Source organism: Hetaerina americana, unplaced genomic scaffold, assembly GCF_022747635.1.
Source record: "Hetaerina americana unplaced genomic scaffold, ioHetAmer1.1.p SCAF_10, whole genome shotgun sequence".
NCBI lineage: Eukaryota > Metazoa > Arthropoda > Insecta > Odonata > Calopterygidae > Hetaerina > Hetaerina americana.
In genome coordinates, this window is record NW_027286070.1 from 52,476,981 (window position 1) to 52,502,890 (window position 25,910).

The 25,910-nt window shown below is 41.9% G+C and overlaps 1 protein-coding gene across 1 annotated transcript in view; it reads right to left on the reverse strand.

Annotated features, from left to right (window-relative positions):
- Nucleotides 1–21,981, reverse strand: part of Dg (Dystroglycan) — a 316,602-nt gene extending 294,621 nt beyond the window's left edge. Inside the window, exon 1 of the mRNA XM_071598970.1 lies at nt 21,366–21,981. The gene's annotated coding sequence lies outside the window, so the exon portion shown is untranslated. The remainder of the gene's footprint in view (nt 1–21,365) is intronic.
- Nucleotides 21,982–25,910: the final 3,929 nt, after the last annotated feature.

Genomic DNA, 25,910 nt, shown 5'->3' on the forward strand with positions numbered 1-25,910 from the left:
CATCCGACTGCCATAAAAAATACTACACGCAATTTCGTCATTTTAGATGCAAGACTTGACGTCACAAGATGCAACGCTTACGGTTTTCATTTTGTTAAGTCTTGGAGCGGGAAATCTGTTTAGACACAATGAAAAGGGTTACTTTTTATTCTCCACGTCGCGATAGCTTTTTATCCTTCAAAACTTTGAAGGCGCCGCAGTTTACCTGCGCGCAGTAACCTCCGACCGACTCAAAATAACTCTAAGTTTACAGGAAAAAACTAAAAAGAAAAATAAGCTCCCAGACGTGATAGTAAAAATTAGTCAACGCTCATTTACAGATGTTCCAATCTAAATTCCAATAAAACGGCACATTTTTAAATATGCCCCTAAACTTATAAAGGAATCGCTGATAGTTGAGCAAAAATAATGAATGAGAATACATGTATACATATTATGCTCGGGTGGAATTTTACAAATAGGTTTGGGTGGGGCGGCATGGAGGAGAATGGAGAAAATAAACCGAACAGAGAGGAAGGTAAATGATGAAGTTTTGAATAGAGTGGACGAAGGGAAGAATTTCCGGGAGTAAAAGCAAAGAAAGTGGACAGAGTAAACATTGTGAGGCAGAGGGCTGCCGAAGGCCTTCACAGAAGGAAGAATAATTTTCTGTACCCTATTAGCAAGCCGTCATAAGAAGCGTGGCATGGGGAGTTACGTGTAGATCACCAGATATTATACTTCTCAATTTAAGTATACACGTTAAGTAACCGGGTTAGAAAAAAAATATAGCATTTTTGGGCAGGATGAAGGAAGATAGAAGGTATGAAGAACTGAAGGGCGCCTACAGTAGTATTTTTATGAGGTTAGTCGACTTCCTAGGTCATCTTGCACCTTGATTTCAAATTGGCGTCACTGAACATCTTAAACGAAGACCTGAAGAAGAAAATCAGCCAGGGCAAACAGGAGGAAGTTCTCGCGATACGCATAAGAGAACAGCAAACAGGGAGCGTCCAAAACCTACTTTTATTCGGTAGAATATCTTGAATTAATAGCCTATCGTTGAATTAAATATTTACAATCAAGCTATAAAAATATTAGATTAGAAAACAAAATGCTCTATACGCAATATTACAACACAATATGTACATACAGGTATCTAGTGACGGTCTTTTCTAAAACAAATGAGTTTCAGGACTCTTCAGCTATTTGCTCGGCAGGGGCATATGGACATATAAGAACAAAACAGCATGCCCATAAATTCCACCATGACATCTTTATTTTCGTCACACAGAAGAAAAACCATCTAAAAAAGATAACAGAGTCAGTAAAACAATAATAAAACGCCAAATGCGTACACTGATACGTATTATGAAATAACAGAAACAATTCCAACACGAATATTAATTTTTTTGTGTCTGGAAAAAAATGTAAAATTAATGACAGAGTGGGTAAAACATTAAAAAAAGGGCAAGCGATAGAGGTCGCCGGGGTATTCAATCCCAATCCAAGAGCATACGCTGATATTACACTACCACTGAAACAATGACGATATGAGTATACCAGGCCATTCCGAGAAAGTTACAAATCATACGAACCGTATGCTTTGGCAGTGGTTGATTACTATGGCATTTGAAGTTTTCGAGATTCAATTGAGCGTCCCTTATTATTTTACCATTAACTGACACATCATTGACGGCCAACTTCGAAATCCAGAGGCGAGGGCAATGAATTCGAGGTACGGTTCCAATAAAAACGAACAATATTGAACTACTCTTCATTAAGATTTTGCCCGAGGAAAACAAGGAGCAGAAAGAAATGACTTCTCCAACACGATAACGACACTAATTGGAAAAAGCGACCAATACCCTAATGAAAGTTCACTCCTCCAATATTATAAAATAGATTATAATCCGTCGGGTCGGGACCGTTCCTTTCTATGAACAACCTCCCGTGGAGCTCGGAGGGATTTAAAAAAAGATGTCCACGTTCTCGGAGGGGAGGGGGGCTTGTAGCCTGTGATCTCTTACAATTTTATTGAACAGCCTTCCGATATGAGGAACGAAACGAAAGAGTACTCGTCGACGACTAGAGCCACCTGGGGAAATTGAGGGGATGGCACCCGTCGCAGAGGAGCGTGTAATTTGAATCGAGTGCGCTACCGCCACCGCCCGCACTACACTAACTGGGTGAAGCCACCGGGGTTCCCTGTATCTGCGCCCTGGGAGCAAAATACTTGAACTCGAGTGCCTAACCGCAGGAGAGGGCGCGTACACAAAGAACAGTCCCCGGGGGCGACTGGGAGACAGAGAGGGTAGGGTGAGAAGAGAGCGATACGTGGGGCCGTCATCTGACTCTCACTCTCGCCAAGACTGAGAGATTCATTCGTATTTGCGAGCTCTTCAAACGTAGTAAGAGTAAACCAATGCGCCTAACGCCCTCCGCGCGATCGTCTCCCGACGAGCGCACTTCTGATTACTCGACATAACCATGGCAATTGTGGGAAAACAATCTCCGCGCTCCATCCACATCCCGACCGAGCACTAATTCACTGGATAGCTGCGTGAATGTATCCCCGTCATACGTGTTACTCTTTCTTGCACTCATTTGACTTTATAAATATCATCCGATCGCCTCCGAATGTAAACTTAATTGTCGATGGAATCCTGTTTACCTTTATTCTGTTAACGGATCGCTTGCTTTCGTCCGGTTCTCAAACCTCATTCACTTCCTGAGTCCTGGGCGCTGTTTTTCCCCGGCATGTACATACATACGTTCCACATTATACGCATCGAGGATACCTTCATTGTCTATTCGCCGCATCACGCCGGTATATATATGCTACATGACAATGATAGGTGTGAGATCAAATTTGACGATTTCCCATGATATTTGGCTTCACAATGACGAATCACGAGTCACGTCGTCAAGAATCGCGAATTGCAAATGCAGTAATGTGATCGCGCGGATGTTTATATTGCCAGGCCAAAATTGATGACATAGATAGCTTGGTGTTGAGCAAACGAAAAGGGGAAATTTTAACGTGGATCTAAAACAGTTTGTGATGCATAATCTTCAACAACAGTCAATTCTATTAGGTGGACGTATTCCAACAAAGAATATGGTGATCGTAAAAAACAAAATTCAGGTCGTGCATGTTTATTGGTCATTTTGATGGACTATGCTGGCCGGGTTTAAGAGAATTCGGTCCCAAAAATTTGCTCTCCTTCCTCCACGTTATTTTGTCGGTTAAAATACTTCACGAAATGAATAATTACGATGATAAACAGGCGGGATAAATACATGCTTCAGAAGGATACATATACGTATTCCTAAATATACCTGCATTATGTGAAATGGACAAGGGAAACTACTTTTAAAAGGTGTATCCTTACCCTACTAACGCACCCTTACAGGGAAAGATAACAGTCCCGGGGTTTACTTAGTGGGATTCCCTTATGATACGAGTACAAAAAACTGCTATTCCACATTAGTTGGTTATTTTATATAAACATGTTTTCAATGTTGTGTGCCATGATCACGCGTCAATACATACAAAATGCTCCTAACATATGTTGGTATAGAGTGGGTTCACCGACTTATATCCTGTCCTTCACGCATGTAAAATATATGGTGTTAATATTTATTTGCATTAACTGTTTCGAAAATTGGAATTTACAATGCTTTTTCGTGAAGTACGATGCGTATTTTAAGTCCTAATTTCAACTGTTATCCCAGTCAGTTCGATGCCGATAGCATTGCAGTCCACGTTTGAAATTGAGTTTATTAGTCGCTCAAACCTAATATTACTTCTTCTAAATTCACCCCTTCCCATCCTCCACACTATGAGCTAACATATATACGAAACTTTCTTTTAATGCAATGCCACCTAATAATATGGGTCAGCATCTAAACCACGCCCGCATGGAATAAATTAATTTCGTAAAATAGCAGTGTTTTTCACCTTTAGGAGAAGCCAAAAGTTAAAAAGCTTATTTATTGCTTATTTGAACAAACTTTCTTCTTGAAATGAAATGAAATAATTTACTTTGTAATTCCACACACTTTATTTAAAAAAACACGACCCAGGTTTCGACGTTGAACGTCATCATCAGGTGGTCCTCATAGAAGGTCAAAGGCTCGATGCTTCGGAGCAGTTAGAAATTTTGAAATGTGTCCGTTGGAAAGATAAACTTGCCAAAGAAATTTTGTATCCCTCCACCTCCCCACTCCTAGACCTACTACTATTACAAGTCAAAAGATGTAATTCTCTTTTCCCAGCTACATTCTAACCTTTTTACCCCTCCAATCTCCCTCTCAACCCCCTCCTTTGATCAGGAGGTATATACATCAAGTTTGCTTCTATGAGGACCACCTGATGATGACGTTCAACTACGAAACCTGGGTCGTGTTTTTTTTTAAATCAAGTGTGTGGAATTACAAAGTAAATTATTTCATTTCATTTCAATATGTTATGCTAATTCCATGAAGTTACGCCTGAGACAACAAAAACTTTCTTCTGTTGAGGAATTCCCCACAAAATATCGTACCCTAAGACACTTGTTTCACCTCAACGACATTCATGAATTGCTTCATACATTCTCTCATAATCCTAAGGTTTCCAATATTCCTTGTACAGTGAATATCTTCGAATTCATTCACTAATAACTTTCTCGGTTCATCCATTCCTCTGAAAAAACTGTCATCCATCTCTTTGATGACTCGACTCTCGTTCAATCTCCGCAAGTACCACAAACCTACTGCATTTCGCTAATGTATACATATATATATATATATATATATATATATATATGTATGTATGTATATATATATATATATAATATATGTATGTATGTGTGTGTGTGTATATATATATATATATATATATATATATATATATATATATATATATATCATACACACACACATACAAATACACATGCATACTAAAAATGGAAGCAGGGAGAGAAAAATTCACACGGACGTTGAGACATTTCTCCTTTCTCGACATAAAAACATCTGCAGGGTGAAGGAAAGAAATATAGTAGGTTGAGGGAACTGAAAAGCGAAAGTGGTGGGAGAAGAGAGAATTTAGTGCACTTTGTTCATCCCTGGGGATTGGTAGGACTGGAAAGTCCAGATATATGCAAGATCACGTGCCCTTCCCTGTTGTAGTGGAATATGGGAGGGATTCGAGGACGGTAAGAAAGGCCCAGCGACCATGAGTGAGGTCTTTTCTGTGAGTACGAGTCCACGATTTTTACACACATACATCCATGGACTACAACCTTGATGTGGTAAAAGGGCTTGCGCATTCCGATGACCCCTAGAGCTGTGCTGGGGGGAGCAATGATAATTGCTCCCATGTCAGATAGGTCGAAGGTTAGGGGTCAGACGCAGTCCACGCAGCGTCTGTTCTGCAGTTGAGGCGGCTGCAAAGGCGTCTGGCCCAAGGGGGCGGCCATTGAGAGATGGCGTCTCTATAAAAACATTATTTAGGAAGGCAACGGGAAACCACTTCAATTATCATTCCCAAGATTAATATGATGGTTAAACCGAGAATATGAGAATAAAATGAAGACTACAATGTATCTTTCCACTACAGAGCTCTACGGCGAGTGAATTTCACACATCAGGGTAGGGGGTCAGTTCTTTTCCCTGAGCCGCCTATGGTTTACCCGGGAGTTCTGGTACTCGAAAAATCACACACCTCTGAAGCTGGGAGTGCTCAGAGAGACGTGGAAGGAAATCTAGGCGTGGCCGGGAATCGAGCCCTGGCCACCCCATCAGCAGTCCAACGCTCTAACGCGTCCCAAATACGTACATATAATACAATGTATCTTTCCACTGTCCTTTTGTTCACGTACATCTAGTTGCAACGCTCAAGCGTCATCATCAGGTAGCCGGGAACAATTGAATATAAGAGAATACGAGTCCTGACAACTGCGGATCTCGGCCCAATAGCCCGTGTATCGTGCCCGGCAGCGGGACAGGCAAGGCTCCCGCGCTTGTCATCTCACGATACCCTTACAACTTACCTATTTTTCGCCTCAGGCAAACATTCACTAGTGCAATGTTACTGCAGGAATCTACCCACCTTTTCTAAAGCCGCCGCCTTTCCTCAAGTAGCCGCATTTTCCTGGACAAATATTTTGCAGAGATTTATGGCATTAATAATATTCTTATAAGCTTATTTATTCTATTAAACGAATTCATTGGGATGAAATTAAGACTTTATGGTCATCCTTCCACCCAACCCCTAAATATTTCATTGAAGAAAATAAAACTACCCAGCTCTAGACGGAGGAAAACCCACCTCGCCTGGAAACGAACCGGTGACCTCTGGTTTGGCAGTCGAGGTGATTTATTTTATAACGTTAATCATTCCCCCAACATGTTTATGCCACTGTTACCAGAGAAAATACTTATTTGGGATGAAGGTGATGATCGTTGACCGAATTTACCATCTCGTGTTCGCTTCTGTGGGCGTCTAATGGCTTGGGATTTTGCCCGTCAAATTTTCTCCCAAAGGTGATAAAGGACACGCGGCAATAACGATGCTCCGTTATGAGAAAAAAAACTGGGATCGAGGTCGCCGCTTCGACTCAAAAATCGAAACAAATTCCCGCTACGTGAGCGCAAGTAACCGCTTCCCACCACCCCCAGAGCGAGACTTACTTAGGAATCATTAGTGTCACGCGATGCAAACTCCTTCCCGACCAGCCACGATGGCCTTCAGTGACAGCCCAACATCCTCAATGAAGGCGATTCATTACCCTGCACTGCTTAGATAAAACCTCCCATCATTCGAGTGGCCAGTAACTTATCCCTTGACAGGGCGAACGGAATATACATCGGTACATTCTGGGTCGTTATAGCAAGCACAACTCAGATTTCTTAGGTTATTCGCACGGAGTCTTGCCCTTAATACGGTATATTCAGTTGCTATGCAGGGTCCATGACCCCCGCAATCTCTATTCCACGATGGAGAGAGGAGTTTATGATTAGAGCCATCAACGGCATCTTAAGTTGAGAGGATCTCACATGAAGGGGAATATGACCCGTAAATGACGTCCGGAGTGAAGGCGGCGTTACAGACATCGACTTATCGCTAGACTACGACCGTACGTTCCGTGCTCATTATTACAACCATTGAACCTCGGAGGTTTGGAATCCGGTGGAGTTCAACACGGCACATTAAGATTTCCGACCGACTCAAACTTATGCAGTGTGCTTTTGTTAACAATAATTATTTCAACTTGAAGAAAACTGATTGGTGATTCAGTACGTTCGAAACGCATTCTTCAACAGTTAATTAATGATATTCAATTGCTATCAAGAAAAATCTAAACTTTGAAACATTTTGAAGAATGTAACGCTCTGATCCTATCGACTCGTCGCGTTAGCAAAATTATTCTTACAAAAATTATCAACACACAACATAAAATAGCTCTGCGAAAACACATTAAGAAAAAAAGCTAATTGCTTACTCTTTAAGTTGCGTGACAACCTGCCATTTACAAATGATAATTGGAAAGATTGAGAAAGCTGTGCAATGTGCAACCTAATGAAGATAAACGTTTCAAAATTACTACATTCTTGTTATCCCAAATAGGAGAAGAATGTGAGTCCAAAAGTAGGGTTGATTGCACCTCTTTCATGGATAAATCGGCTTGCAAAGCCGCCTCATTCACCTCTTGACTTCTCGCTCACGAGGAAAACGTGATTGTTCAGGAGCTTTGAAGCAGAAATTCCTCAAACCGGGGCCACGGACGGTACGCGGAAAACTGTTGATTTCAATGCATTTACTCCATACGAGGCTTGTTCACACGTTGAAACGCCGAAACAAGAATTTATATTTTTGCCAAACTCATCCGAACTAACTCTGCGTTCTCTCTGCACTACTCTCCAAACATTTTGAAAAAAATTCAAAATATCTCACTCTAAGAAACCCTTGGCTTGTAGGTGCTCTGATAATTGACATGAACTGGCTCCGTAATATATCCACGTACTTGTAAGTCAATGGATACCGAAAACAGTCGGACAATACAGATTTGACAATTTCTAAGACTAAAAAAGATACCAAACCATTAGAAAAAACCAACATTTTGGTTTGGCAGTTGAAGGAAGTGCTCACCAAACGTTCTGAGAACTACGGTGTGTGAAATTCACCCTGTGGTTTCCCGGGAAGGTTTGGTTCACTTCGAAAAAAGACACCGAATGGATGAAGCTGGTAGCGTCCAAAAGAGTCACCCCAATTAGAACCCTGGTCCTCACGATCAGTTGCCAAACTCTCAACCACACCGCCCAGAAAAAAGTATTGGGCTAAAAGTTGGAAATATTAATATTAAAAACTAAAATTTGGACTTCAAAAATGAATACGGCGAATAACGAATAATAATAATAAGGATATAATTCGAAGAAACACACAAAGATATCCTCCCGTGCCCAAAACAGAATTCAAACGGAGCGTTTAGGTTTAGCCCGAGATCTTGTTGTCCATAGTCCTTCAAGTGGTAATTAGTTTCATATTTGTATGCTTAGCAGTTTTCCACATATCCATAAAACACGTATTACACATTATGTATATATATATATATATATATATATATATATATATATATATATTTTTTTTTTTAATTAAAAATACACATGTCCTGATAGACAAGTGTCAGGTGGCACACAAGTCCCAAATAATCCCAAAAGATAATAGATAAAAATCAGACTTCAAAACACAAATCTCTTTAACAAAACAAGCGAATCCCCATCTCATTTACATCCATCAATCAGCAAGAAAAAAAGATAAATTAAATTGCAAAACAATCACGCGCTATCAGGTATTTATTGGAGCAATCAGTCATTTTCCAATAGTTCTCTGAGTCACGTCCGTTCTGAAATCCCTAGAAATATTTTAAAAAAACACATGACCCATTTACAACATATTTCATACGGGGAAATTAAACACAATATATATCAGGGCAGGGGGCATAAATGAAGAATACAAAATATAAGAAAATACCCGGGGGACCCCCAGACTTCCAATGAACTGCATTAAACACGCCCTCCCATTTTTCCCGTATATCCTCCGATCTCTCTCCAGGAGAAGACTTAGGGTTCTCAGTGCGGCATTTAATTAAATTGTGCATTTGATTCGACCACAACCACATCCTTGCGTTTGCACACCAATATATGAATACGGGAAGGTAGAGAGGCCCAAATCAAAGATTCCTGAAATCCCAATAGCGATCATTATTTCTCCGCACATCGGCATCACTGCACCCAAGGGGTTAGGCTCGTATCAAGATCGGGGGAACTCACTTACAGCCACTCGTTCCGAGTTTGGTCCAGCCAGCCATTGAGTCCCCAAACCCCCACTATTAAGTTCGCGATCGATGGAGTTTTACCTCTGGGAATGTTTCAGAGGCTAAAGCGGGACCTTAGAGCTGCCACATTTCACATTCCTTAAGAGCTACAGCGACTCGACCCTCATTAGGAAAGATAAGAATCTTATTCTGTGTTTCCCGAACCTAATTGGACGTCTTTTATACGGAACCCTGAAATAAATATCTCAACACGTACATCTCAAGCAAGACCCTTACCCGGTTCATGCATTGTACCGCTCTCGTTCAATATCATTTTATCGTTCACGTTCCCCTTTCGGCGCACGTAATTCTGAACTATTGAGAAGAGCATTAAAAGCAGCGGTAACGTTTTGTTTTACACGGGGTATTGGACTCGTTGCCTCCACATCCCTAGCCCGCAAACCTCCGCAAGAGCGTGTGGCATATTTCTTAATCAATTCTCTACATCCTCATAGTACATACATGAGTGATCGAAACTCAATGAACGATGGAGAATTATTCTAGTGTGGCTTCATGCCTAGTTCCCCAAACCTTGGTGACCAAAATTTGGAGAAATACGTGGGAATCCTTATGGTGGCCCTTCCCTCTACAGATTACAAGGATTAGGAATGTAGATGGACGAAAAAAAATGTTTGAACCTGCATACGTTTATTATAGCTATTATAATGCGTTCAATTGAATACAAGCCGCTGGTCGATTTGTAGAAAAACCGTGCTTGCAATGCACGGCTGATGACAGCCACCAGTGATGGCCGACAGAAATTTGCGAAAAAATGACCTGGAAGCAAGGTCTAATGCTGTGGATATATGAGGATTTGTCATAAATTACTCAAGTCAAATTAAGTCACAGAATTAAATATTATGAATTAGATTCAAGTACAGTATTGGTAGAATGATATCTATGGCCTCGCCATAACAAAGCCTACTAGGTTAAAACATGACCCACTAACCACTAAATGAAACCGATGAAGACCAAATCTCACAAATTTGAAATGACAAAACCCACGTTTTATCAACCAACGCACTCCGTCAGCCGAACATTCTGCTTTCGTTTGCTCAATAAAGAATGACATTACCAAATTAGACATCGGCCCTAAGATTCATAATCTGCAATCAGGTGGGGCACATAATGATGATGAAACCTACACTAGCAAAGACATTTTCTTACATCTTCAGGAGTCGGCATATCATAAATCACAACTAGAATTATTGACATATAAAATTCATGTCATTATTCACGCGGGCTACCAATTAGCAGAATGAGAGGGAAAGGGAAACGGCATAAGGATTTACCAGTTAGGCACTGATCATTACGCAATCAACTGCATTAAAATCGTGCTAATTCGTCGGAATGATGGCTCTCGTGGATTTCACTTTTCAAAACCGCGATGAGTCATTTTGAGTTTTATCAATCCTTAGAGATATAGGAAACAAAAAAATATAAATTTCGTTCCGTCCACATAGCTAAGCATACATTCCAAAGCCTCTCCTCAATTTTCCAGCGCAAAGTTGAATAAAGATAAATTCTCTTATAAATATTATCATGAATATAAATTCTCTCTCTATAAATATGAATTCTCTCTCTAAAAATATAAATTCTCTATCTCCATAAATAAAAATTCTCTCTCTCTCTCCGTAAATATTAATTCTCTCTGCATATAAAAATGTATTTTGTCCCAATAAATACAAAATTATCTTATAAAGATAAATTTCCACGAAAGATATCATTAAATTACACATCGGACAATTTCTAAGGAATTCCGATGAGATGATTCATTTACCCGAGTTCAAAGAAAAGTCAAATATCATCATAACGACAGTCAAGTATGTTAAAGCAATGTTTGTCCATGACGCCAGATAGAAAGAAAAAAAAAATATATATATATACTTGGATAGATATTCTCGCACAACACAATTAATGGTCACATTTATAGAGCACGGGAACGGGAAAAAAATCAAATCATGGTTTCATTATTTTTACCCGTTTTAACCCACTTTTGGGCCACAGGAATGCACCTATTGGGAAAAATAAAATTTACTTGCTTGTTTCCAACAGACGGGCACCAGAAAAACATTTGAACTCAAAGATAAACGATGGTGCATTAATTTAAAATGAAAATTTTTGCCCTGGGAAGCCCGTTTCATTGGGGCACACACATGGGCAACATATTTCATATTGCCTTTAAACAAAAAAAAGGCAACAATGGATCGGAATTAACGCTACATTCTTCACAGTGGAAAACAATGAGAGCGACGATCCGTGAAATATTATTTTGCACGACAGGAGTCTGATAAAATAAAAAATTCAAGGCTCACTAAGGCACATAGGGCTGTCGAACGCAAAGGGGGAGTGCCGTATTGTGCCAAAAACTGAATATTAATGAGTTACCGATTCAGCAATACCGCGATACAAATGGGAAAAATGTTTTAAAAACTACATTTAATACATCGCAATTACAACCAAACATCGTATCGAACGTTTCATTCCCAGCACCGTAACGGAATTACGGTTTTACGATACTTCGGATCGCTATCGAGTAACGAAGATTGATAACTGGGAAACATGAACGGTCCCCCGGGAAGAGAAGGCGTTAGAAATTTGTTTGCTATGGACATAAACGGATTCACTGGTGCGGTTGGACGCGGAGGAAATCATTCCCATTGAGATTATTGTCGAACAAGCCGTCGGACGATTTTGAAATTTTGATTAAAAACCGAAAATACAATATTGTTATCATAAAGAGCATTTTCATTTATTTAATAAATAATTATCTTATCGGTTTCAATAAAACTGCAATGAAACCTGAAAAAGGCGTGTTGTGATTGCACGGGGGCATGTGACATATCCAAAATAAGCTGGTTTAACGTGTTATACAGGTTAATACACTGGCTCAATGACATTTCCGTGAAAAATGAAACGATTAAAAAGTGGCTCCAAATTTACTTCGATGAAATCGTTTTATTTTTTTACTGTTAGTACAGAAGGTGATGTGAGTTCTTCTCATTCAAATAAAGTTTATGTCAAAAAGTTGAGTTCGAACCTCAAGCAACTGATAAGAACAACTGTTTGAAATAGTTTAACGGCCTTCGACACATTCAAATGCAACCTTTCCACTTAAACAATTCAACGCAAAATTCTTTCCCATTGGGTCTCTTAGATTCCGATTACCTGAAAAAACGTGCTTGAGAATAAAGTGATCGTTACACATTACAAATCTGATATTTCCAGTATCGACAAGTACCCGAATGGCAAGTTTCCTTACGAAGATATCGCCTTTGACAAGTTTCACTGCAATTCCATCGTTTTTGAGCAGTTTTTTTTAAGTGTGGCTGGACCCATTTGGTAATAGGTTTCACTCTATTTCCCATTTCCCTAAACATTTCTCAAATTTTGTATTATGAATCCACTTTCACAGCAAATTTCCACAAGCTTCACAGGTCATTTTCCACTAATGGCTGCGGTATCATAGACTTAAGGAAATGATTCTTGTATGGAGTCTCCTCCACCTGTACGGATGTTAGCCAACGACTCGAGACTCGGGTGGCAGAGAACAGGAGACCGGAAGCGATGGAAACGGAAGGCCATAGGGGGACGATGAAAATAATATGGACATAGAGTGAAGAAATGAAGTCCTGAAAAGAATGGGCGAAGAGAGAAATCCATGAAATATACAAGGAAATGAGGGAAACTAATTGGACATATCTTGAGGCACGATAACTTACAGAAGACAATATTTGTACCTACCTACAAGAAGGAAACAGAGGGGAAGAATTAAAGAAGAGAGCAAACGATTATCTATGGGAAGCTAGCAATAGAAAATGTAGATGCACACAAACTCCTACGCAAACCAGTCCTCAGTTTGATGACCCGTGATAATGATCTCAGTGCTGGTCTCGGGTACTGTGGCAGACTCTTAAAACCCATGATCTATAAATTAGTTTCAATCTTTTCACTATGCCTTTATAAAAATTCCCCATGGGTTCAGAAGTAAGGAAACCATCTTCAGTTACATACCAACGTATGGAGGAAAGCCCAATCGACCTCTTTAATGTACCTGAAGATGACGTAGTAATGTCGCAACGTTGTACGTATAATTGAATAAAAGCATAGGGCAAAAGTATAAACCTAAGTCATCCCAATAGTTGCCTATGAGCATAGTGTTTGCCAAATCGGAAATTGGTACTGGGAGACATATTATACAGGCTTAGTTATAATTGGGTAACCTAAGTTATTCAAATAGTAGCCAATGGGCATAGTGTTTGACAGATCGCAAATTGGTAGCGAAAGACATACTACGCATGTATATAGGTCTATTTATTATTATGTATAAGACAAACGTCAGACACAAGATTTGGATACACCCATGCAAGCTAACTTCCATTTTTTTCCATGAGATTACTCCCTGGATCCGCCCAAGGGCCCCGTCGAAGGAAGTATAAGCAATACTCATGACGAAGAGGAAAAGGGAAACGGGAGCGGGTGGGTGTTGAAGAGAGAGGAAAGGAGGGGCCACCGTTACGAATGCAACCATCCATCTCGATCCCTCGGGAGAGGGCGGAGGATTAATCAGCGACTGTTTGGAGAGAGAGATAAGAGGGGGAGGGGTAGAATGAGAATGCGCGTGGCCGACCTGGGGGCCGACTGGCCGGCATCTTTTGGGCTTCGAGCGTTGCCCCCGGCTGGTCGGTTGGTCCGCCTAGGGGTGGCGGCGCTGCATTCGAGCAGTGTGCGATTTCCACTCTGCATGAGGGGGGACGTCGATCCGACCCGGAATGAATTGGCAGGCAATCGGGGTGGTGTCTGAGCCACCGCGGGCCGCCGTCTCGGTGCGTTCAATGGCGATATATTGGCATTGGGGAAGCCTAAGGAGGGATTTGTGGGGAGGGGACGATACGATCGATCATTAAGAACGTGAAACGAAAATTTTCGTCATCCGTCACCCCAATGACTCCCTGGAAATTTGAATTGCCCTACTGGCATTATTTACCCGCTCCAAGCAACCACTCGTGGCTCCCGGAAAGATTCGAATTTACGAATGGGGGAATGAAAAATATTTCGAGCGCCACATACAAAATGTTGACTTGACCCAAAGCGACATCGCAAAACGTTAACTATTCCATTCTACTCGAATGGGAATTTTCACAAATTGTCAACACCTTTGCGAACTCATGCAATTTTTCTCAAGACAGCAATCTCAACACCAAGTGCATTTAGAGTTACAGAACAGATGGAAAGATAACGCGGGTTCACGAACATTTGGAAGCTAAGCACGTGAGTATGGATAACGTGCCGATAAACAACCAAATAAATAAATTGGGAAAAGGTTGGTGTTTAATAACTCAATTCTCGAAAAAAACACGTGTCCAAATACATACAAATATATAGTTTACCCTTAACCTGCACCTGACAGGTTCATTACCAAAAAAAAACAGGAAAAGCCATCGCGGATAGTAATTTTTTTCGGACGAAGCAGTCGCAGCTGCCCTCCCCCAGTCACGTGACAGTAATAAATACCACGGAACCCGATGGAAAGGGTCGGGAAAAGTACGCCGGCCACCCCACCGTGACACGGAACTAGGGTACTCAGGCATATCTTTCTAGGGGTTCGCTCTCTTTTATTCAGCGGTCCTGGAGGCCAGAGCACAAATTTTTCGGTGAATCTGAACTTCCCAATTTATTGCGACTCTCTCAGTCCCCATTGTTTCCAAACAAAAACAAAAGTACGTTAGAAAGAGTTTTTGGGCAGTGAAATATATCCTTTGGATGATAAAACCGAATTTACGAAGCAACGATTCTACATTCATATATTTCCCAATTAATTCTTGTTGCAGGTTGTGTTATCATTATTATCGTCAAAAGGCCCTTTGTAAACTTCAAAATTTTGGGGAAAAAATTACGGTAAGAGCCCTCTCTTGATAAGAACGCCAGCGCGTTGGAAGTTTGCGGTACATCATTAAAAATCTACAGATATAATAATAACACACCTAAAACTTTTAGAAAAAAATTAAGCCAAAACTGCAAGGTTTTCCTGTAACACTAAATTATTTTCACGAACCGGAAGTTACTTTCAAACTTAGCACATTATTATGGGTCGCTATTCCACACATAATAAGCTATTTTTTCACGCCTAAAAACTCAGGTACGACAACATATAATTTACGTAACTTCCATACCCGATACACGTTAGTTCTTTTCATCGCTTACAGGGCTTATTTCTTGAGAAAAATTAAATCATAATTTACGGTCATAACTCTGAGAGAAGTATCATAAGTAAGGAAATTAAATGAACTTCCTCATTTTTACCATCCACTCTCGCCTTCAAATCGTAATTGCGAAAAATTTAACATAATATTCCAGATTTTCCTGAAATTCGCACGAGTTGCAAAGCGTGCCCCCAGCAACTTGTGTTACTGTGGACGAAAGATTTTCGAAAACCGTCCAAACGGAAAACCCGGAGAAAGACCCTGCCCCTCCCCCCACGATCAATTCCATTCCAAAATATCTCTAGGCAATATAAAGATATTTTCAAAGATTATTTTGAAACTTATTCGGATCATCATAGTTTCCACCCACTTTTTACCAGTCTGTAATATCTATTATTTTCCTCTCCCCCTTTCCTTACCGCCGAATTTTTTCCTCTACACGAGAGCCTTCACCCTCTCGACCCCTTTCAATATCTCCTCCACCCCCGCGAGTTGGCCTTCTTCGACCTCCCGTCGATCCCGCCTTCCCCTCCCCTCCTCTCTCCTTGATCATATCCATTTTTCTTCCTGGCTAAATCAAATCGAAATACAATATAAGTGGTTGCCTATTTCTAAAAAGGAAAGGTCTGTTCTGACATCCAATCATTTCGAAAATGAAGTTGAACATCTCTCTCGTTCGGATCGCTTTGTGACGATATTCCTCCCGTTTAGAAAATGTCGGGTGGTACAAAGACACACAACTACCTTACGCAAATGGCCGAGAGCGCCAGGGATACTTTCGATTGACATCAGAAATAGCATGCTTAGTGTAGCAACGTGAACTCACGGATACTCGCTACGCAACTAAAATACGGGAAAAGGAAGACGAAAGTTAAATGAACCACAATCTGCCTGAAGAACAAACACATCTTCGTAGAGATAAAAATCAAGTTTCATTTAAAAAATTACGCCAAATGATTTCTAATGCAAATTTCAAATAATTTCTATTTTATTTTCCTGAACTCCACCGGTTAAACAATATCACGTAAATATATTAACAGCGTGGGTCGCGGTAGTCCAGGGGGTAGAGCGTTGGACTGCTGACCAGAGGGTCCCGGGTTCGATTCCCAGGCAAGGAACTCTGGGTGCCTGGAGCTCCACCCAAGCTAAAGTGACTTTTCGGATACCAGATCTTCCTGGGAAACCATAACCGGCACAGTGAAAGGAACTGGCCCCCCTACCCTGATGTGTGAATTTTCACACATGTGCTGGGTGATCTCTACCATCACCTACTAAACCGACCTTCTGGTTGATTACTGTGTTTATGGTTTTTTATATTAACAGCGCACTATTCATTTGACAAATCAAAATAGTAAATCTTTGAATGCACTAGCACAGGTCGTTGGGTCCCGTAGGTATGCTGCGCAGTACGCTCTAAAAAAAAATAGTCGAGAATAATCTAATCAAACCGACCTCCACGCCGCACGAATCAAAAGCATTTTCATAGAAGTCTTCCGTGATAACTAAACATTTAAAAAATAATTTTTCCCTAGAATTCACAGACGGCCCTGGTCACACAATACGATAGCGAAGAGTTGAAATTGAGCAAAAAGAGAAAATTGAGCTCGGATCACAGAGGCCCCTCAACAAACGCAAATCTAATTTTGACCACTTTGACAACGGGAGCAGATGAAAAAAAATAATTTTTTCGGGTACCATCGCGATCCAAGACCATTAAAAAAACGCCCTTTTCCTAATTTACGCGACCATGGCACGAAGGAGCCTTCTTCGGTACATCGGGACACCCTTCTCCTACACCTCGGGAGAGGAAGTCTTGACAGACTACATACATACTCCTAGAAAACCCTCACCCTCTAACTCGCTCTGCGGGCTAGGCGGCAGGGAAGGGGGGGTCCGAGGGCATGGAAATCGCTCCGCGGCGAAAAACCACCTCTCTCCCCGACCCGACAGAGGCACGCGCGCGCGCGCCTTCATATACCACACACACACACAAACACCGCCTATCTCTCACTACCTCCCCAACCCGCCCGCTTTGCCGTAAACTGCCTCCTCCACCCAAAGGGATGAGGACGGGAGAAAGGGAGAGAGAGAGAGAGAAGGACGAAAGGCGGGGGGTGGAAGGGGAGTGATCGATAAAAGCGGGGAACGGGGGAGGACAGTTGAAGAGGGGAAGGCAAAAGGAGAAGGTGGCAAGAAGGACCGGGGAGGTGAGGGGAGGTGGGTTAGGGAGAGGGGAGAGGTGTGGGTTAGGGAGAGGGGAGAGGTGTGGGTTAGGGAGAGGGGAGAGGTGTGGGCGAAGGAGCGGGGAGAGGCGGGGGCGAAAGAAGGCTGTCGGAGAGGGACGGAAGGCCGGACAGACAACTAGAACGACACGGGGGCGTAGGGAGGCCTTTCCTCTCCTCCGCCGCCCCAAGGGACGAAGCGGAGTTGCTGGGGGATCCGACCGGAAGTGCAAGACGGTTTGCCGAGGGATCCACTCCCCTCCTCCCATTCCTCCGCTTCGTCCGGAACTCTCGCAAATTTCAACCAGTAAATATTTACCCTCGGTCCAGGTTACGAGGTAACCTCGTCACCACGCCACCGTAAACACGGATGCATCCTACGGAAGGGAACCGGGAAAATATCATATGAGAAACGAAAGTGGCATCTCGCGGTGTCGAAGGGGTAACGAACTGGTCGTAGTATGGACGCGACGCAGGTTCAAACCACGCATGAAGCGATTTTTACCCGCTGGTTCCTCGTTTTATGAACTCATTCTCGCACACTAAAAAAATAAGTATATTTCGATTGACATGCGGCCATACGCAGGCATACTAGCAAGCAGTTACCTTGATTTTTTTCCTAATATTTTTGGTTCCTTAGTAGGACTAAGGAAACGCATTTAATTCATCCGCGAAATAAAATAATTTCGAAAAAGACGGAATGGACATAATTTCCCCTAAGATTTGCCGAGAGGAAAATGTCTGCCTTGGAATATTTAAGGAGCGGTTAAAAAAAACCATAAACATAATAAATCAACCCTAAGGTCGGTTTTGTAGGTGATAGTAGAGTTCACCCAGTACTACGTAAGACGGCGTGTGAAATTCACACATCAGGGTAGGGGGGGCTGTTCCTTTCCCTGTGCCGGTTATGGTTTCCCAGGAAGGCCTGGTACCCGAAAAAATACATAGCTTGGGTGGAGCTTCAGGTGCCCAGAGGGGCTTGCCCGGGAATCAAACCCGGGACCTCCGTTTAGTAGTCCAACGCTCTACCCCTGGTCTACCGTGACCCACAAGGAGCGGTTATCCACCTTTATTTCAGTCCGGACTGGAGTTCAAGTTTCCAAACTTCCAACGCGTTTCCGGTACATTCCCGATAGAAATTATGTAGTAAATTCTCCTAAGGATTCCTCCGAACACTGCAGCCGAATGGCAAGCAGCATTATGTTCTGCCATACAATACAAAATGATTGTACCAATAATATTTTACGCAAAATGAAGAGTTTATGTCCTACTCAAGTTCTGTTCAGGGCGGTTTTCTTCATGCTGTTACTAAAACGCGAAGTGTGATGGAAATTTATACCACAATAGATGCCTTCCAATTCACCTACGAGCTAAATATCTCGGTAAAATTAATCGCTGCCCAATGGGTATGAAAACTATTTATCAATATCACTAACGCACACCTTTGAAAACATTAAAGAGTCTCAGTCCAAACTTCAAGACATCAGAAAAATTTTACCACGGCATAAGCAATGCACGTATTGAACCCGTTAATTGTTATACCATTGAAATTAACCTGCCCAAGGGTGTATTCGTGAAAGCTCTTGATATCCAAATCAAAAATTAACGTTGTAATGATTCAAATTATATTTTAGTGCTAGGACGCGTTTCATTGCACAGCAATCAGCTCACAAACAAGCACCCAAGAATCCTAGGCGTCGTACCGCTGCCATTTAAAACAGTGAAATAAAAATCACTTTCACGACCATGCATCACCGAGAGAAGTATTTGAAATGAATTTCGAATGAAATTCCTGTCCCCGACCAGTTCGTGCCAAACAAGGGTCTCGCTGCACGTAACCCCTGGTGGACCGAATTTTTGGCATGGGATTTCGAGATTAAAGAGGGCGGTGGGAGGGGAAGGGGGGAGAGGACACTCTTTTTGAGTCATCTTACATTCCGTAGCCGCCTAACGTCGACGCAGGAATGAGAAGGAAGAAAAAATAATCTGTGACGGAAACGCCTCGAGAACGTTCTCCTCACTCTCACTCAACCCGACACACAGAGGAACGGAAAAGGAAGGGAGGGAGAGACGGAGGCAGTCGAAAGACGAATAGCGGGGGAGATTGTCTGCCCTATGACGAGAGGTTAACGGGAGAGGGAGGAGGGGGGTTGCGGGGATGGAGTGGGGGCAAAGGTGGCCCGCTTGCGCGCTCGCTGCGAGTGTCGCCTGTGTACCCGTACTCTCCTCCGATGCAGCTGATCTCCCTCGCGGCGTTCCTTCAACCCAGGGCGCAATCCCCTCCTTCCCTCCTCGACCCTTCCTCCCCGACGGTCTTACCAGAGGAATCCTCCTGCCCCTAACACGTAGGCCACGGACGTAAACACAGACATATTAAAAACGAGCGCATATAGCGGAACGGGAGAGGCGTCTGAGGAGATGTCTCTTTATGACCGACGGCCAATTCGAGAGCGGAAACAGCGGGGGGAGGCATGTATCCATTCCAATTTAATTCCGTCTATACGTGCGCGGAAAAATTTATTAAATGAATCCCAAAGCGACAAGCAAAAAATCTTTCACATTACGTCCTAAGTTACGACGTGAAATCGGCGGGAAAATTAGCGAGTACTAGGAAATCAAGGAGTTCAAATCAGATGTATCAATGGCGTCTATGAGACTGGTATTCTTATTCCCTACAAAAACTTAATTGAGTTCACGGAAAAGAACTCCTGGGTGGTTTCTTAGTGACTATTTCCGGCCGGAGTTGATTACGAACATTGATTACGATGCATATCGTTTTTACGAACTTCAGACTGCATGCATCCGTTACATTTAACCTCCCCATCTCTTCGGTAGCTTCCGGATTCATGAATGCTCACCCCCGACCGAATTTCTCCTCCAAGAGGGAAAAACAAAATTCTTCCCAAAGCCACGAGGGATCTTCCACAAGAATCCACTACATTGTTAAACCAAAAGGGGGGATTGGGGGGGAGGGGAAGAGGGGACTGCAGGGTAGTGGGAGTAATTAAGCGTGGTTCCGGAGGCGAGGGGGGCCCTTACCCGCACTTCCACAAATCCTTCTCCCTATTCCTTCCTCTCAAAACATCCCACCAACCAGACGATCGCACGGAGATCAATGACAGGAGAGCGGAAAGACGGGCTGCGGAACGTAAACTTTTTAAGATACACGCACACACTAACGCGCGGATCACCAACCGCAATCGACAACAATAAACAGACCACGCTCCAATGCTCCCCACAACAAATTTCTCAACACTCCTGCTTCGAAGATCTACGCCATAAGGAAAAAATTCTGTTGAGAATGAATGCAAGGAGATTGACGAACCGAGAGGTTGGATCGAGCGCAAGTGGAAGGCCGTGAATCTTTTCCCATCCCTCCCCCTCTCTCTTTCTCTCTCTCTCACACACACAGACTTACTCTCCTTCCCCTCTGGGAAAGGAGGGATAGAATGAAAGAAAGGGAGAGGTGGTCTAGAGCAAGAGAAAAGGAGAGGGATAGAGGAAACAACTCGTCGCTGCAGCGGGAAAAACAGAAATAGAACAATGCCGGCGGGCTAGGGAAGGCGTGGGGAGAAGGAAAAGATGCTAACTGTACATACCTCTTAAGTCTTTCTCGACGAATCACTCCCACCACCTCCTGCAGCACGGGACGGAGAGACAGATGGACGGTACCGACACGATCTCCTCTCGAAGCAGTCTTTCTCGCCGCGGGCAGAACGATGGACGATGGTGTATTCACCGAAAGCGTGATCGGGAGACCACGGGGCCGACTGGAAGGCACACGGCCGACAATTCGCCAGCTAAACGAAGTTTGAGGGCACCGGGAACACGAGAGGAATCCTAGACCTTCCCCGAAACAATCGCTGAGTTTTCCTTCCCACCTTTCCTCCGGTTGTGGGTGGACACTCTCTAAACACACTTTTCCCTCACGCACACCTCAGTGATCGGGGCCGACTCACCGGATTAATCCGGGAGGACGGTTAATCTCTTCCTGGACATGGGAATGGACGCGTGGAAGACATTGGATTCACGCACAACGTTTGGATCTTGCTTCTCGGGGGTCGTTCCCTTTATGGCGTTCCGTTGCGGCGGCCGAAAGAAGTACACATCACAATAGTTGACTCACGCAGTGCGCTCGCAACGTCTCCTCAGCGAGTCGACCGACCGCTACCCTCGACTCCCTTCACGCTCTCCAGCGACCGACCGCCTGCCCACCTTACCCTTCTCTCCACGGAATTCTCCCCTCCACAAAGTCCCTCCTCCATTCTTTTAAGATGGCGATCGAGGCTGCCGCCACGAGATTTCCGGAGGGGTTGTGCAATGCCTCGACATCTAACGGACGAAGTGTTAACTGCTTGCGCTACATCTGGATACGTTGGTACTGTTTCGATCCGCCTAGCGTGCTAAAATGAGTGCAAAAGATATATAAAATTTGAATTAATGATCATGTTTTAGGAAATTTCTCAACATTATGATTAGAAATGTTTCACATCTGATGCAATGTAAAGAATAATCCCAGTAAAACTACTATGACAAAGGGGAATATTAGAAAATGGCAAGCAAAGAGCGCGTGCTTCGAATTAACTGAGAACAGTCCAAATAGCAGCGGGTAGAGCATCATAATTCATGGGAGAAAATATCGAATAGATTTCATCACAAGTAGCATTCTTTCTTCTGTATTAATTTTACTATTGAAAGACCATACCCTACAGCCAAGAAATACCCAGAACTTCAAATGTTTAGAAATTGGTACATTTGTTTTTACTAATGGAAAGGATAAAATTTAATCAATAATTCCCCAGCAAAATATAAAAAGTTCAAATTTATTATATTTTTGCAATATAATAATATTGCTTAGGATCGATTTTAATGTTCTCGTAGAGTTTATAGCTTCATGGAAAAGATTTCAACAAATGTGTAATGTTTCAAAATACATTCGACTTTGCAAAGACAACGAAAGCCAACAAACTAAACATCAACTAAATTATTATTTTACGAATTATATAGATATTAGAAAAAATTCAAATTTTAATTATAAATTCTTAAGTCGATGTGAACTGTGTGAATACCTTTACCATCACCTACAAAAACCGACCTTCTGGTTGATTACTGTGATTATGTAATAATCTCAAGGAAGAAGATACTAAGGCCAATAAAAATAATTAGGAAGAACTCCTATACCGGTATTTCGGTCACCAGGTGACCATCAACAGGGAGAAAATCAAATGGGGCACTTGAACTAAGAAGAGGATTGTGCACCAGGCACTGTCCAAAGTCAAGTGGAGTGGAACACTTGACTTTGGACAGTGCCTGGTGCACAATCCTCTTCTTAGTTCAAGTGCCCCATTTGATTTTCTCCCTGTTGATGGTCACCTGGTGACCGAAATACCGGTATAGGAGTTCTTCCTAATTATTTTTATTGGCCTTAGGATCTTCTTCCTTGAGATTATTACTTTAACAGCCAATAGCTCCACATCTTCCACTGTGATTATGGTTTACTATACCATTTTCACTAGGCGAATGAATGTTACGTGATTTCTCCCTTGCTCCATCATACTGGTATAACTCGCTCTGCTCTCATTACTCATTTTAGCAAGTACGAGATTCATATTGTCCCTTCATAAATATCATACTTTTTTAAGAGATTTCTTACCGCGTGTATTGCGTTGTCCTCTCTCTTACCCCTAAACTATTTCCCGAGTAACTGAAGGAAAGAAACCATTGCGAAATCGGAGTTCTTCCTGATGAAAATAAATTTGATTTCTTTAGCTCCTTTTTCTTCCCCCCCGATAAGATTTTCCCTCGAAGAAGAGTAACAGTGACAACATGTAAAATGATGAGAATATTATACATTTTAGGGCGCACCTCTTTGATTGATGTCTTTTGCACAAAATTCCTCGCAAAACGACCAAAGGCAAGTGGGGGAAGAAGATGAAGGCAAGTTGCCGTCTGATCTTGCCACACATGGAACTCGAAGCAGGATGGTTGGGGGCGAGAGGTTGGTATGACTAGACGACTGAGAGATGGTTTAAGAATAGATGTAAGGCATATATGTAATAATTTGATTGATGTGTGGTGTATGGTATTATATGTAATAGCTTAATTTTATTTTTAATTTATCTTTTTTTTCTTGCTGATTAATGGCTGTAAATGGGATGGGGATTCACTTGTTTTGTTGAAGAGATTTGTGTTTTGAAGTCTGGTTTTATGTACTATCTTTTGCAATTATTTGGGACTTGTGTGCCACCTGACAATGCCTATTAGCACATGTGTATTTTTAATAATAATAATAGAAGTATCGTATGATAAATTATTGCCAAACAGAGTGAAGTACAGGAGAGGACTGCACAAATAAGAAAAAACACTCAAATTTATTTAGACTAATTTATGTATTTCGCATTCAAATTGATTAAAGATACTCCAAGTACTAGATGATCGTAGATAATAGGCTTTTGTGGCATGGGTTTGGTGAAGAATTGAGAAAATATGTTACGCAGAGGAGAAGATGAGCGAAGAAGTTACACATTTGGTGGGTAAAGAGAGGAAGTTGCTCAGGGAAATCCGAGGAAGTGGGTAAAATGGGTGTAGGAAATATTGAAGGGTAGGTGATGTAGGCTGCGATAGAAAGGAGAATGTTAGGCGAGCGGGATGGATGAAGGAAGAGAAAAGGCTTTTTAGACAAAATTATTACAAGCAGAAATTACGACGAACTGGAAGGAAATAATGTAATGAAAACAAGAGGAAGTTTCCACGAAACGTACATGATTATGAGTAGCCTTTAGGGGTCGTCGAAAACCTACTATAATAGGTATAATACCCTGATGTTTCGAAGCGGAAGGTCAGATACATTGTAAGTCAAAGATCAATAGTATAATTAGGTATTCAATGAATTTATCTCGCGAAAAAAGTCCATTGTCCAACGTCAAAGAAAAAAATAATTTGGAGAAGGGAAAAGGGGATTTTTGGAGACTCTTCCTCATCCTCAGGGGGAGGAGTGACGAAGGGACTAGGGATCCCTTCGCCCCCTGCTTCCTCTGCTGCTAGGCTTTTGGGGGAGTAAAGGGAGTTTGAGGAAGAAGGGGGTGGCGGGGGAAGGATGACGTCACCATTTTGGGTCGTTCATAAAAGAGGTCGGCATTTATATCGTATTTACCGGAACATTAAATCTCCTTCCTTCCAAATTATTATGTTAAAAATATACGACAGGGATCAAACATGCGCATGCATGGGTACCGCAGTGGATAATGGAAAACGGGGAGCATTAAATCAAAAATAAACCTGAAAATGATGTTTTTAACTATCGCAGTGAAATGACATAAAATGCCCCACTTGGTTCTTATTTAGTTGAGTTTTATGGTAGCATTTGAAATATGGGGAGATAAATATAGTGCAATTGAGTCTCGAAATAATAGGGTTTTTTATCTGCGTTACTGTCTAATACGTGAGTAGATACTGTACATAGATTCTACCCTTCTCCTTAGACTTTGCCCGGATCCGCAAACTCCCGCCTTCCTCAGAAAAAGTGCTACGACTCCGTCTTTAAAAACAACTGTAAAATTGTACAGCATGTGGTTGTTTTTATGAAAAACAGTTCATATTCACTCTAAACGATCATTTCTAGGGAAAGGTCGACAGGGAAAAATGTGCGCAGTCACGAGAACGTTTGTTAATTTAATGAACAAGTACGTCAAAGACTCATAGTAAAACAAATTATTTTTGCTGAACCGATTCGAATCCGGATCTAGACGCGAGCAACTGAATCAAAATTATCAATTCAACCACATAGATAAATTGCGGAAATGATAATTGATAGGTTTACAGATCCAATATTATCGATGAAGGGCTATAAGGAGTAATTATGCATGACATATTTTTTCTGAATCTTCCATAATATTTATATTTGCAAAAAAAATTAATTTCGATAAAAATGACTTCGATGCAATATTATTATTAATACGTTAAACTGTATGGGGATTTCAAGCTTGGGTCTGAAGGTTAACTTGTTCTAGGCTCTAATAAATATTCTCCGCCTAACAATGCGTGCTAGTGGGTAATTATAATGCATAACTCCATTTAATTATTAAAATATATAGCACGTTCAAATGCAAACACTTCCCTCTGCCCCCCTTTTCTCTCCGCACACG